This window comes from Heterodontus francisci, chromosome 6, assembly GCF_036365525.1.
Source record: "Heterodontus francisci isolate sHetFra1 chromosome 6, sHetFra1.hap1, whole genome shotgun sequence".
NCBI lineage: Eukaryota > Metazoa > Chordata > Chondrichthyes > Heterodontiformes > Heterodontidae > Heterodontus > Heterodontus francisci.
The window spans coordinates 50,487,447-50,503,336 of NC_090376.1; positions in this window are offsets into that span (position 1 = coordinate 50,487,447).

The following is a 15,890-nucleotide window of genomic DNA, read 5'->3' on the forward strand; positions in this document are numbered from 1 at the left end:
CAACTCAAAATTGGGTATCCATGAGGTGCTGTGGGCCATCAGCAGCAGCAGAATTGTATTCAACCACAACCTGTAACCTCATGGCCTGGCATATCCCCCACTCTACCATTACCATCAAGCTGGGGGACCAGCCCTAGTTCAATGCAGGAGGGCATCCCAGGAGCAGCACCAGGTATACCTGAAAATGAGGTGTCAGCCTGGTGATGCTACAACACAAGACTACTTGCATGCCAAACAGCGGAAGCAGCATGCGATAGACAGGGCTAAGCGATCCCACAACCAACGGATTAGATCTAAGATCTGCAGTCCTGCCACATCCAGTCATGAATGGTGGTGGACAGTTAAACAACTGACAGGAGGAGGAGACTCCATAAACATTCCCATCCTCAGTGATGGGGGAGCCCAGCACATCAGTGCAAAAGACAAGGCAGAAGCATTTGCACCCATCTTCAGCCAGAAGTGCCGAGTTGATGATCCATCGCGGCCTGCTCCTGAAGTCCCCAGCATCACAGATGCCAATCTTCAGCCAATCTGATTCACTCCAGGGGTTATCAAGAAACAGCTGAAGGCACTGTTTACTGCAAAGGCTATGGGCCCTGACAACATTCCGGCAATAGTACTGAAGACTTGTGCTGCAGAACTAGCCGTGCCCTAGCCAAGCTGTTCCAGTATAGCTACAACACTGGCAGCTACCCAGCAACATGGAAAATTGCCCAAGTATGTCCTGTGCACTAAAAGCAGAACAAATCCAACACGGCCAATTAGCGCCCGATCAGTCTACTCTGGATCATCAGCAAAGTGATGGAAGGGGTCATCAACAGTGCTATCAAGTGGCACTTGCTCAGCAATAACCTGCTCACTGACGCTCAGTTTGGGTTCCGCCAGAGCCGCTCAGCTCCTGACCTCATTACAGCCTTTGTCCAAACATGGACAAAAGAGCTGAATGCCAGAGGTGAGGTGAGAGTGACTGCCCTTGACATCAAGGCAGCATTTGACCGAGTATGGCATCAAGGAGCCCTAGCAAATCTGGAGTCAATGGGAATCGGGGGAAAACTCTCCGCTGACTGGATTCATACCTAGCACAAAGGAAGATGGTTGGGTTGCTGGAGGACATCTACTCAGTCCCAGGACGTCACTGAAGGCATCCCTCAGGGTAGTGTCCTAGGCCCAACCAACTTCAGCTGTTTCATCAATGACTTTCCCTCCATCATAAGGTCAGAAATGGGGATATTCGCTGATGATTGCACAATGTTTAAGCACCATTCTCGACTCCTCAGATTAGAGGCCTGCTACCCGACCTGAACCCAGTGGGACCCGACGACATGTGTCGGGTTCGGGTTGGGTTGGGCCCAACTTCAGGGCATGACTTTTGGGTTTGTGTCGGGTCGGGCCAAGTCCAGGTCGATTCAGTTCGGGTCAGGCCGGACACACACGGTAAGTGCTCTGCTGGTAAGTATTGAAATTTAAAAACTTACCAGAGCTGGGAGTCCGGGACGAAACTGAGTCTGCGAAGTGAGCGAGTGACGTCACTATGACATCATCACGCATGCGCTGCAGCTTCCTGCAGGTTCGGTGTCAGGAAGGTAAGTAAAGGGATGGTCGGGTCGGGCTCGGGTCGTGTCGAGTCAGGGTGGGTTCGGGTCAGGTCGAGCTCGGGGCAAAATTGGAGGGACTCGGGCTCGGGTCCACTGTGGCGTGGGCGGGTTCGGGTCAGGTTCTTTTTTCCAGAACTGAGCAGGCCTCTACCTCAGACACTGAAGCAGCCGTGTCCATACGCAGCAAGACCTGGACAACATTCAGGCTTCGGCTGGTAAGTGTCAAGTAACATTCATGCCACACAAGTGCCAGACAATGACCATCTCCAACAAGAGAGAATCTAACCATCTCCCCTTGATGTTCAAAGGCATTACCATTGCTGAATCTCCCACTATAAACATCCTGGGGGTCACCATCGACCAGAAACTGAACTGGACCAGCCACATAAATACTGTGGCTGCAAGAGCAGGTCAGAGGCTGGGAATTCTGTGGCGAGTAACTCACCTCCTGTCTCCCCAATGCCTGTCCACCATCAACAAGGCACAAGTCAGGAGTGTGATGAAATACTCTCCACTTGCCTGGATGGGTGCAGCTCCAACAACATTCAAGAAGCTCAACACCATCCAGGACAAAGCAGCCACTTGATTAGCACCCCATTTGCCACCTTCAACATTCACTCCCTCCACCACTGACGCACAGTGGCAGCCAAGTGTACTATATACAAGATGCACTGAAGCAACTCACCGAGGCTCCTTAGACAACATATTCCAAACCTCCGACCTCTACCATCTAGAAGGGCAAGGGCAGCAGATGCATGGGAACGCTACCACATGCAAGTTCCCCTCCAAGCCACACACCAACATGCTGTTGCTTCACTGTCGCTGGGTCAAAATCCTGGAACTACCTTCTGAACAGCACTGTGGGTGTACCTACACCCCAAGGACTGCAGCAATTCAAGAAGGCATCTCACCACCACCTTTTCACAGGCAATTAGGGATGGGCAATAAATGCTGGCCTAGGCAGCGACACCCATATCTGCCGAACAAATAAAAAAAAGATAGGATGTTTCCCCGACTGGTGTGTCCAGAACCAGGGGACATAATTTCAGAATAAGGGGTTGGCCATTTAAGACTGAGATGAGGAGGAATTTCTCTACTCAGAGGGTGGTGAATTCTCTAGTCCAGAGGGCTGTGGAAGCTCAATCATTGAGCATGTTCAAGACAGAAATTGATAGCTATCTGGATACTAATGACATCAAGGGATATGGGGATAATGTGGGAAAGTGGTGTTGAGGTAGATGATCAACCATGATGTAATTGAATGGCGGAGCTGCCTTGATGGGCTGAATGGCCTACTCCTGCTCCTATGTTCTTATGTTCCTATAAGCTATAAAGGCAAATAATAGAAAGACTTTCAGTACCACTTCTAAACAGACTTGGATTGTGTGGCGCTGTCTTCCGCAATGAAAAAAATTCAGTTCCACTGGTGAATTGGTTAGAGGTTGTGGCACTGTTGCTTGCTGTGGAGACTTGTTGTAATACCACTAATGGACAGGCTTGGAAGTTGTGGTGCTGTTACTTGCTGTGGAGACTTGTTGAGGTACCACAAATGAATAGGCTTGGAGGTTGTCGCGCTTTTGCTGTAAAAGCACGTTTTGGCTTAGCCCCGCCCACGAAGGGTGTGGATTTGGAGTGAAGAAAAATCGAAGGCCCAAAACTGTAAAGATGATTTTCCGACGAAAAATTGCAATAGCAATTGCTCCTCCTGAAACCACAATGAAAAACTCCCCTTCATTCCTTTTCTTAACTGTCGCCCATTCCGCTGCTCACTGATGGATCACTGTGTTCCCTGTATCGAAAATATAATGTTTTTGTGCTAGAACGATAGCCCACTGTTGTGCTGGCACTAAACTGTCCGATGCACCTTGCAAACATAACAGGGTCTGTTACCTCTGTCCAGCGTTTAACTCACCCAGACTTCCTTAAGCTGCTCCCAATGTGAGATACTGACCTCCGAATCCCCGTGTCGATGGCGTCAACAGGAGTCTGTAGCCACCCGACTTCACAGCCAAAGTGAAAAGAAGCTTACCCAGTTGCTGTTGACTGCACTGCTTCAAAGGTAAGAAGGCTTGAAGAGTTGGGGTTTTGGAGATCCAGATCATTGCTGAGTAGACTCGAGAGAAAAAATTACTTGCAATGTGATCTAATCATCCAAGAGAAAAAAGCTGTGTGTTCTCTTCAGAATCCTGACACCGTTATCAGCTTGTAACGTGCCTAGTCATTGTAAAAACCCAGCGGTTATAGCGTGTTGCGTCTTTGGATCTTCAGATATCTCACCGCTGCCAACATTTTGCGTGTTCCTTGAACCTGCGTTACCACAGATTGTACACAAAGGTGGACCACTCCAGATGGGATCAGTAACACAACACAATGTTGGGGGTTCTTTATTGAGTAATGGTAGAGCAGCTAGTACATTGAGATGTTCACTGTACAGGTGTTCCTTCAAGACTGCTAAACACTCAGAATCACGTAGTGTGTTACATCATAGCTCTTACATGTCTACATGATCTTGTAGCCACACCTCTTAAAGGAGTACATACACAATGAAATCCAGGCTGTTAATTCTGAAATAAAAACTGAAAGTACTGGAAATACTCAGCAGGTCTGGCAGCATCTGTGGAGAGAGAAACAGAGTTGACATTTTGAGTCAGATATGACTCCTCTGTTCTGTTCCTGTCTCCACAGATACTGTCTGTCATGCTGAGTATTTCCAGAATTTTCTTTTCTTGTTTCAGATTTCCAGCATCCACAGTATTTTGCTTTGATTCACCTTTGTTTTCCTTTCTGATATTTCCTGGGTACCACACATGCCCAGCTCAATGTCTCTCAATGCCTCCTTTGAAGCCTTTGTGAATTTATGGCCTCCACTATTCTCCACGGTTCTCCACTATTGTTGTGCATATGGACAACTTGGGGACTGGATTTTTCACTTCATCCCAGTCTGACAGTATTTTCTTCACAGTTCCAGCCTTGGTTCCTTGGTAGTGCCCTCATCTCTGTGTCACAAGGTTCAAGTCCAACTCCATAGATTGAGCACATAATCTATGCTGGACTTTTAGTGTGGTATTGAGGGAGTGTTACATTCTCAGAGATGCTGTCTTTCAGGTGAGATGTTAAACTAAAGACAAAAGCAAAATATCTCAGATGCTGGAAATCGAAAATGAAAACAGAAATGCTGGAATCCTCACCAGATCCGGCAGCATTTGTGGAGAGAGAAACAGAGTTAACTCAATATTTTCAGCATTTTTTGTTTTGATTTATGTTGAACCGAAGCCCTCCCTGTCTGTCCTTTTTGATTGATGTTTTTGTTTGCTTTTTTAGTGTCAGAATGTGAGCCATGTGCTCCCATGGCACTATTGGAAGAGAACAGATTGTTCTTCTGATGTCTTGGCCAACTTTTATTTCTCAATTAACACTACTAAAACAGATTAATTGGTCATTTATCTCATTGCTGTTTGTGAGACCTCACTGGGCAGGATTTCGTGGAGCCGGCGGGGCTCCTGGCGTTGGGCCGAGAAGGCGGTGGGAGCCCCGCCTCGGCCATTCAGCGCCCGCCAGCCTATATATAACGGTGCCAGGCCAATTATGAGTCCGGTGCCAGGATCCCTGTCATTTTAAAAACAGGGATCCCACCTCCAAGAGCTGCCAGTCAATCAGAGAGTCGTTGGCCACTGCTGGAACTACAAGCGGCCTTGGAACAACACCCAGCACTGGAGACTCGGACCCGGGGTAAGTGAGGCAGGGTCACCGAGGCCAGTCCAGCAGGGAGGGAGGATGGATATTGAGTGCAGCGAGAGGGGATTTCAGAGAGGTGAGTGGTTTTCTGCCGGGGGTCCTCTGTTGGCCACAGATTGCCCACAGAGAAGGGATCCCCCCCCACCACCCCCCGCAAGTCTGCAGTGAGGTTGCCTTATTTTACTGGGCGACCTCCCTGTGTGGCGGAGGTCCCCCTCCTCTGCTATTGGTACAATTCCAGCGACAATGGGAAGAAGCCCTTGTGGCTGATATTAGGCCTCTTAAGGGCCTCAACTGGCCTCTGGACAAGAAGGCTATCTTCGGCCTATTCCACTCCAACTAAATTCCGGTGCGATAGGAAGGTGACTGGCCCTCCACCCCCCACCTCCCTTCTCAATTCTATGAGCCCACCCGCCTCCTTGGCCATCTCTGAGGGGTCCATTAAATTCAGCCCACTGTGTACAAATTGGCTGTTGTATTTCCTGATATTACAACAGTGACTACACTGCAGAAGTACTTCATTGACTATGAAACACTTTGGAACATTGTAAGGTTTTGAAAGGTGTTACATGAATGTCAGTTATTTTTATTCTTTTAGTTGATTTTATCTTCTTTTGCAATCTGCTTTTCATAGACCTTCATCCTGGACATTCACACATTACATTATACCAATAAAATAAACTGGAGTGATATAAAGGACTAGGTCTAATCCCTGAGCACTGTAAAGTAATTATAATTTCATAATCAGACACAAATCCAAGACTGTTCACCATTCAGATGCACAGGATAATTATCTAAATTCAGAAACTAGAGCTTGCTGTGATTCCTACATTACAACAGTGATTACATTTCAAAAGCCCTTCATTGGCTGTAAAGGACTTTGGGACAGCCTGAGGTTGTGAAAGGTGCTATATAAATGCAAGTCATTCTTTATTGCTGGCTGGAATTGCAAGATGGAGGAGAAACATTACAGATTTGCCTACATTCTTTACATAAATTAGTATGGTGGTGCTCTTCCTTACAATTATTCGAAAATACAACCAAGTCTGAAAATATGCACTGGTTTTGGTGAGAAAGGAGAGGATGCCAACACACCAAAATTTTGAGCTTTGGCTATTTGAGCAAGGCCCACTGCCATCAATGATTCACCTGGTTTCCTTCTACTGAGTATTGGCCTCTTTATTGAAGGAAGGATATAAATGCATTGGAAGCAGTTCAGAGAAGGTTTACTAGACTAATACCTGGAATGGGCAGGTTGTCTTATGAGGAAAGGCTGGACAGACTAGGCTTGCATCCACTGGAATTTCGAAGAGTAAGAGGTGACTTGATTGAAACATATAAGATTCTGAGGGGTCTTGACAGGTTGGATGTGGAAATTATATTTTTTCTTGTGGGAGAATCCAGAACTAGGGGTCACTATTTAAAAATAAGGGGTCACCCATTTAGCACAGAAATGAGGAGAATTTTTTTCTCTCAGAGGGTCATAAGTCTTTGGAACTCTCTTCCTCAAAACGTGGTGGAAGCAGAATCTTTGAATATTTCTAAGGCAGAGGTAGATAGATTCTTGATAAGCAAGGAGGTGAAAGCTTATTAGGGGTAGGTGGGAAAGTGGAGTTGAGGTTACAATCAGATCAGCCACCATCATATTGAATGGTGAAGCAGGCTCGAGGGGCCTACTCCTGCTCCTAATTCGTATTTTCGTATGTATCTCTAGTCCTGGTTGGTAAGCCTACCTTTGATGTCTGTCTCTTCAACACATGCACATGCAAATGACAAGGATGGTGTAAGGTGTCAAAGGGTGGAATTTCAAATCGTCAGTGGGGGCAGGAAGCGGGATACGCAGTTGCTTAAACCCGCCCCTCGGGTAAGCATGCTGGTTTCCTGATGCAAAACCGGTGTAATGAGTTCTTTTTATGTTGTCTGATGCAACAGGTCTGAGTCACATGACTGTCCTGGTACTTGGCTCATTAGCATACTAAGATCATAAAGGGACATCACTCTTAAAGGCAATCACACAACAGCCCCTTTTTTTCCAAAGATAAGTCTCGTCTGCTAAAAGTGAAAATACATAAAAGTAGATAACATCAAAATTATTTACACATGGATAGAGATTGTGAAATTTACAAATATAGAAGCTCAACAGTTCATATATCATCTGGCTGGTTTGAAAGCTCTTGCTGGGAGAATTTGCATCTCATCTGTTGCTGTTCTTTCTGAAGTTTCTCTCTCACTGCATTCAGTTTCAGTTGCTCTGCCTTCAGCCTGCTCACATACTCTGTTGCTTTTCCCAAGATGACCACTTTTGGGGCCTTGTCATTCTTGGAAAGTTCCAGCAGCTCAGCTCGAAGAGCCAACAGACAATTCTTCAACTCATTCCTCCTCTGCCTCTTCAGGACATTGTGTGTTCTTCACCTCTCCTCCTCATCCACCACTGAAGGCTTGGGGCTCAAGGTCGAGGATTTATTGGGGGAAGAGTCCTTGGTTTTATGGAGATATATTTCCATTCCAGCTCGTTGTGGTGCTGGCGATTCTTTAGAAAGCAGAAGTGAAGGTGCGGCATAGTTGTGTTGATGCTGGGTTTCCAGACTGCACCATGTGATGCTCGTCAGAGTCTGCGAGTGGGTTACGGTCCTTGGAGATTTCCTCTTGTCAATGCTCTTGTGGATAATTATGAAGTTGAGGTCCTTATACACTGGTAGTCCTGCCACTGCTGGTCCGCTCATGTCTACTAGGTAAGTCGTTTGTGCTTTCCATGCCAACTTGCCATAGCTGCATTGCATTGTCAATGTGCCACTGCATGGGATGGGTGACCCATTATATGCAGATAACTTGGCAATCATCAGTTGTATCATTGATTTCTAACGACTCCGGTACATATCTTTGAGGATTCGGACTGGTAGGATATTTGCACAAGCACCAGTGTCTATCCTGACCTTGAGTGTATGTTTGCCAGATTTCTTTGGGCACATAATGTTGATAGTGGCGAAAGCTTCCAGTTGTTGGACTTCATCAACGTGATGTGCCTGGTTCACAATGTGGAACGCCTGTTCATCCTCTGTCTGAGAGCAACTTCCCTCTGAGTTTTATCTCAGGTCTGCTTCACTATGGGCCTTGTGTATTGGCTTGCGTTTACGTGGGTCTCTGGCACTTTCTTTGCTGCTGTTGCCCTGTTTTCTGTTTGTTTGCATCTGACCGTGACTTCTGGCTGTGTCTTTGGAGCCAGAATTCCTGCATTGGTGGGCCCAGTGTCCTTTTGCACTGCATGCCTTGCACAGGTCACAAAATGTAGGACAACTTCTCTGTGAATGGGACAAACTGCACTTACCACACAGCTTGCTTGTCCTTTTTGACCTAGTTCTCATGCTAATACTGTTGGCTGCATCTGGTTCTTGCGGGTGCTGTTGTCCAGCTACAATTACTTCGTATTTCTTGCCATCGTCCAGTCATGCATCAATGCTGTGACCTTTCATTTTCCTCCAAGAAGTCCTTCTGAAATGCTGCAATGTGTATTGATACAATTACCAGCTCCATTATTTGGTCTGACAGTTCAGTTTCTGAGAAATGGCATTTGTTGCCCTGACTATGGCATTTTTGAAAAACTGGTCTATTGATTCCTGTGGCTGTTACCTGCGGGACATCAATTCTAGGCGGTGAATTCTAAAGTTCACTCTTAAGCTGAGTTGATTTTCTGGTACTTTCCATATCTTAGCGGGATCTTTCTGGTCCTGCTCAGATAATCCAGAGGTGTTTATTCTGTGTAATCTCTTATTTCCAATTGCTATTAGTATTTTTAGAGCTAGCTTCTCTGGTTCTACCATCACTTGGTCTGTGAAGCATAACTGCATTCTCTGTTTGAACTGTTGGAACTCAGATAGGATATTCATGGTTTTCCAGTTCATGCTGGGGAATTTGGTATCCGTCTTTCTGCTGTTCTTTTGCTTAAAACTTGCTTTAAGAATTGCTTTATGATGGTACTGCTTTCCCTTTAAAAGAATTCTCTTGGCTGCTTTGAATGACAGCAGCAGGTGTTTCGCAGTGCTTGTCTGTTTATCTACTTCCAGCCTGTAGTCTGTCTGTTTACACAATTGTGCAATAGTCATTTCAAGTGGTTTTTTTTTCTAGAGTTTGTACAACAGATCAATTGGCAATTCTTCACGTTTGAGTAGTTTTATGAGGTTTTTTTAAACTTTGGCTGCTGAATGAAAGCTCTTCACGCGCGAGTGATTTTATGAGTTTTCTTTTAAACTTTAGCTGTGAGCTGCGTGAATGGAGCATTCCCGCGCTTTTTGCTGTCAGGTGCCTCCTGTAATGGTGCAGAGTTCGATCAGCCTGGGTGAGCCTTTGAAAACAATCGATCAGCCTGAGATCGGGATTGGGTTTCCCCTGTTCTTTTACTGAACCTTTAAAAGAATCAACTTTGCAAGCACCTCAAAACTTTTTTTCAGTGGGGTTTCCTGTACCGATGGCACACTGACTCACTCGATCACAATGATTGACTTGCAGCCTGTTGTTCAGAGCTCTGTCTTCTACAGCTGGAGGTAAGTCTCTTTTTTTTACTGTTTGGGCCTATGTTTCTTTTTAACTTTCACTCTTCTGGCTGTAGAAAGGGTAGTTTCTAAAGCTGTTTTCCTGTGGTCTTCAATCTTAGATTCCGTTTTCTCACTACAGCTGCCACCATGTAACATGTTCTTTTTATGTTGTCTGATGCAACATAAATGAGATGCGTGGAGTTCAGTTGGTTGAAGATCGCTAACAGATTTATTGCAGCTAAACTATTATACACAGTACAGAGCTAACTATTTACGGGACTTGCCTCTAGGTGTTACAGTAGCAGAGTGACTCTGGCTCTGAGTCACATGACTGCATCCTGGTACTTGGCTCATTAGCATACTAAGATCTTAAAGGGACATCCCTCTGAAAGGCAATCACACAACAACTGGCACACTCAGATTTTGAATGGTGCCAAGAGGAGCCAGAAGAGGACAATTAAACACATCCATGAGTGTGTTGTCAGTTCATTTAAGGGCCAGGCTTTAATTTTGGTTCTAAGTGATGGGTTTGACGCGCTGTCAGAACCACGACAGGGAGGAAGAAGCGGTGACATAGCAGGGAGTGATCTGGAATGCCAGGGCAGTGGTAAAAGGCAGCATTGAAGGAGGAAGGCTGAGAAAAGGCCCTCATTCACAGGCAAACATTTGTGGTCAGTGATAAGAAATATCCTGCATGTCTTGGCACTCTCGACAAGGGCTTTTTATTGGAGAGGTGCAGTGCCGGGATACAAAATGGGGGGGTTCAGGCAGACTCCAGTGCCAAAAAAGGAAGGCATAAGAGGAAATGGGATTAGGTTTCTCTGAGCTTGGTCCAACCGGCAATGAGGAGCAGCATGGGCGTAGGGGTGAGGGAGGTGGGGCAGTCAGGCTCCAGAGTTTGCATCTCACACAATCATCACCAGCACACTCCATCACTCTGCCAATCCTTCTTTCCTATTCTCTGTACTTTTGCCAACATGAAAGGTAAACACACAAGTCAGCCTTAGTGCAATAACTTTCCCAGTGCTTTATGGCTTAGCAGTTAACCATTATTTACATCTAAACACACAAGTGACCCACAAAGTGGCACTATCAATGCAGTGGCCTCCGATGATGGCCACTCCTATGAGGTGTTCCCCCTATGACTGAGGATAAGATGCAGGCAGGCTGCTCACTATTGCTTGTCTAGGACTGAGATTCCAGTGGCATTCGTTCTCGTCATGGAGGTGCCGGGGGTGGGGGAGCATCATCAAAGGCTGCAGGACCACTAGTGCTGCGGGGGTAGCCTCTGTCACAGGGCATGACTCCACTGATGCTTTGTCCATTGGAGAGATCATGGAGGAGGATGATGATGATGGAGCCCCATGAGGGCTGGCCCCCTAATCACCATCGTTGTCATCTCAGTCCTTTCATGGCATCCTTGTTGGCTGGAGGGGACCATCAGCTGGGGCACAGCTGGCATCCACTCCATGCTTCTCTGTGTGATTTGCACCACTGACTGGTCAATGCCACTGTGCATTCTGTGCATGTCAGTGCGCCTTTCCTGCATCCACTCTGAGTGATGCTGAATATAGTTCTCCAAGATTTTGGCCACTCTTGAGAGAGAAACTCATGTGCTTAAAGCACTGAGTTATTGTAGAGCACATGAAATTAATAGACTCCTCCATTCTCACCCCATTTTTACTTCCCATCCAATCCAAACCCACTCATCTTTTGGGGTTAACATTCCCCCCCAGATACACAAAAGATTGGGTAGAAATTTGTCTTGGGCGGTGGCACAAAATGGGTGGTAATGGACTGTTATACTCAGTGCCTGATATTCAGTTCCATTGCAGTCAATTGTGTATAATGAGTGGCTGATCTGATACCATCCATTTGCACCACTGCCTGAGATGCGTTTCTACCTCTTTATATTTTTCAGTAATGGGCTTAGGAATTTTTGAAGAGGGAAACGAACTCCAGAAGTGCAAAATGTATTTTCTCAAGGATCTGGGGTTATGTTCCTCGCCAGGAAATTTTGAGATTTGACATGTTTTTTGGTTCAGTTCCCAGCATTTTGAAGTGTAGTACGATCTTTTTCCTGGCCTGCTTTTTCTGCACTTGTTGCTCTTTCACTTTCCTGTGTAAAGTTCTTAGCTTTTTCCCTGCTGTTGAAAATTCAGTCCCATCATTTATCTTTCACACTTGCTTGTTTGCTCAGGCTCTTTTTGTCAACCAATGGGCAAAACCCATGGACTTGAACTAGCTAATTAAAAAAATCCAGAACAATCCAAAACAAAGGGCTGGATGTTGTTCCCAGCCTGACGTTGGGTTTCATGGCAGTGGGGGAAATCGGAGAATCGGAGCGGCAGTGGCTGCCACGGATCCTGACACCTGGATTGCTGGACCCCATCTTCCCGGTGGCGGGGAAGGTCCGTGGCAGCCTCTCCGCCACTCTGCAATGGGACTCTGCTTTCCATATGCTAATTAGATGTTTGCATTATTTTAAATGTAAACCACAGCAATGTTACCTTCAGTTCCCTTTCTTCAGCCCAACGTGCAACATTGATGCATCTTCACTTTCCTGTCCAGGGAAAGCGGGCGCCACTGAGGTGGGGAAGGGGCCAACTCTGCAGTATTTATATAGCGAACAGGTGAAGGGGTCAACTCTGCTTTATTGTATGGGGAAGGGGTCAACTTTGCATTCCGCTGTACTGACTGCAGCCTTTTAAAAATGGAGGCAGCACCTGCTTCCGCATCAGGTGACATCCGGAAAAGCATCGCCAATGTCACCCCCACCACATGATTGGGGGGAGTGGGGGCTGCTGTGAATATACTAAGTGGCCGCCCGCCGTGTAATCTTGGTGGCACAGGTCCCATGGGGGTGGCCGTCATGTTCCACGCCCACCGCCAGTGGTGGCTGCAGGACTACAAAATTTAGCACAATGTGTCAGAGGTGAAACAAATTAGCATGTAAAATAAAAATTGTGCTGCATTGTGTTAAGAGAAAATGGCAATGCCTAAATTTGGAATCTAGTAACCAGGGAGAGTTTATATAATAGTGTTATTGACAGTTCACTGAGGGCAAGGGCCATAGTCAACCAGCTTTCATTTTTTTAAAGAGATATAGCACTGAAACAGGCCCTTCAGCCCACCGAGTCTGTGCTGACCAACAACCACCTATTTACACTAATCCTACATTAATCCCATATTCCCTACCTACGCTAGGGGCAATTTACAACAGCCAATTTACCTATCAACCTGCAAGTCTTTGGCAGGAAACCAGAGCACCCAGCAGAAACCCACACAGTCACAGGGAGAACTTGCAAACTCTGCACAGGCAGTATCCAGAACTGAACCCAGGTCACTGGAGCTGTGAGGCTGCAGTGCTAACCACTGCGCCACTGTGCCACCCTAATATATCAGTCCTTTTGTTTTCAACACTGAATCTTTCAACTTCATTGTTTCCTTTAACATTTCATAAAACTTCATAGTTTGGAATAAAATAAATCAATTTTCTACTACTTATCTTCAGCTTCTTGTGTTAAATCACTGGGCATAATAGCCTAGAAATGGAATAACGCCGGAATCTGAACGTGATCCCGGTGAAGTGTGCATGTGCCTAATGAGGGTGGAGGTAGGACCATGGAAAATTGGGCCACTGTTATTAGTTGTTTATTACCAGCAGGCACTATGCCTATGTGCTAATTCACCTACACATTTCAGTTTAGGTTGAGAAATACATGGCACTCAAATCTTCACTGCTGGAAATGATGCAAACTCAGTTCATTAATCTGGAAATAATACTTTTCTATTATACATTTAGAAATGAAGTCCCAATTCTGTTAGGAATTAAAAAAATAATTGTCCCAAACAAATTTTATTGCCAATTTCCAGTGTCTGCAGTATTTTGCTTTAGTTTTTAACACAAATTGGTTTTGTTTTAAATTTGCCAGTTGATGAATTTTGTAAGATCTCTTTTCAAACTGTGATGGCAAATAGTGCTGTTTCCATTAGGAGAAAAACATAAATAAAAAAAGTATGCTAAAACTTTTGGGGGACAACATCAGGAGAGATGTAAAACAGGCTGTTGATTCCCTATTACACATGTGCTATCGGACAAAATTCAAAATCTATCCCTAACGTTCAGGAAAAGAAAGCAATCTGGTAAAGCATTGGTAAAACTCTCAGCTCTATACAAGGTGACTGCTGCAAAATAAAATTCCTAACTAGCATTACCTTTTTTGTAAATCGTTATGTTAATATTACAGATGTAACTTTTTATATATTTTGAATCAAAAATAAGTGGCAATGTTATCCAGGCTGAATGAATAAAAACAAAATCTATTTGCAGAAACCTATTACAGATAGCCTGACAACTAGTGTGGCTAACAAACTTCAAGTTTGAGTCTTAAGAAGACTTGTCTTATCTTTATACCTGCACCACAGCTCTAGCCTCTGATCACAAGTTTGGGGAATCACCTTGCAAGACCTTACTCGATGTATCTCTCACATATTCATCCAATATTGGCTGATGTGCTAAAGTGTTGCTTGGTCAGATCCCGATCTTGAGTACTGCAGTCAGATTTGGGCATTGAACCTTAGGAAGGATAGTCCAACACAGATTCACAAATAATACAATGCTTTAAAGGTTGCACAAACTCGGCTCGTATTCCCTTGAGTTTAGAAGGTTGAGGAGTGATTTAATCGATGTGTTTAAACTGATAGGGTAAATACAGAATAACTATTGAGAATCTGGAACAAGGGGCATAACTTTAAAATTAGAGCTAAGCCATTAGGAATAAATCAGGAAGCACTTTGTAACACAAAGGGAAGTGGAAATATGAAATTGTCTGCCCTAATAGGTTGTGGATGCTCGGTCAATTTGAAATTTTCATGACTGAGATCGATAGATTTTTGTCGATAAATATATCAAAGGATATGGAGCAACGAGGAGGGGATAAATAAAGTTGACATACAGACCATCATGATCTAATTGATTGGCAGGGAACAACCTTGAGGGGCTGACTGGTCTACTCCTGTTCCTATTTTCTTTGTTCCCTCAGGCACGAAACAGAAAAATCCACCCTGCTGAAAGTTAGATGTACAAATCTCCAATTCAAGCAGCAACTGGATTTTTTTCTGAATTTAATGATAATCACTTATCCATTTGGTGTCTCATGCATTTTGAATATCCCCTGTATATTATTAATTAAACAATTAGCTACCAGTTCCTAAGTGACAGAAGTTAATATTGCTTTAGTTCTTTATCATAAACAGAGGTGGAGCTGGGCACATAGTATCGACATTCCAAATATTCAATGGAGAATCCACAGAGTTTGTGAAAATTGAGATGTTTTACATGGAATGCTTATGGCAAAGTAACAATTTTGTTATGGATTCCAGCCCAGACGGTTTGGGGTTAAGTTCTTCGTAGTTGACTACAAACTTTGTAATTGGCCTATACCACAGGACAGAAACCAACTCTAAAGCCAATTAAAATAATAAATGACTGTCATAATAATTTCTGTCAAATAGCTAAAACTAAGCTTTTCAGGAGGAAAAAATGCTCCGTATGTCAACCACTGCTGTTTGGTGTCAGTATAAATTTCAATCCTAGGTTGCCAACTGAGTAGCTGTTTTAATTTGATTATCGATTTACTCAGATATTGCATGTGAGGCGCACAAGTACATCTTAGTGGGGGTTCCAATAGGTTCACAACTGTTTCTCATTACAGCCATTACAATAGTTCTATATGGACATTTATTTTTTTTAAATCCCTGTGGTGTTGCTATATTACCACGAAGTACTGAAGTTACGCTGCTACAGGCATAATTGTAACACCAAATTGTAACACTAAACTAACGCCACAGTGAATTGCTCCCAGGAAAAATGGTCCCCCCCACTGTTTTCAGCCAAAGCCACAGAAAACTCTTATATATTGTTGGATTCTAACAGCTAGAGCCAGTAAACATCTACAGTGACAGGTGTGTGCCACAACACCATATTATACCCAGACCAGATTAATGATGCAGCATGTAGAATTTCATG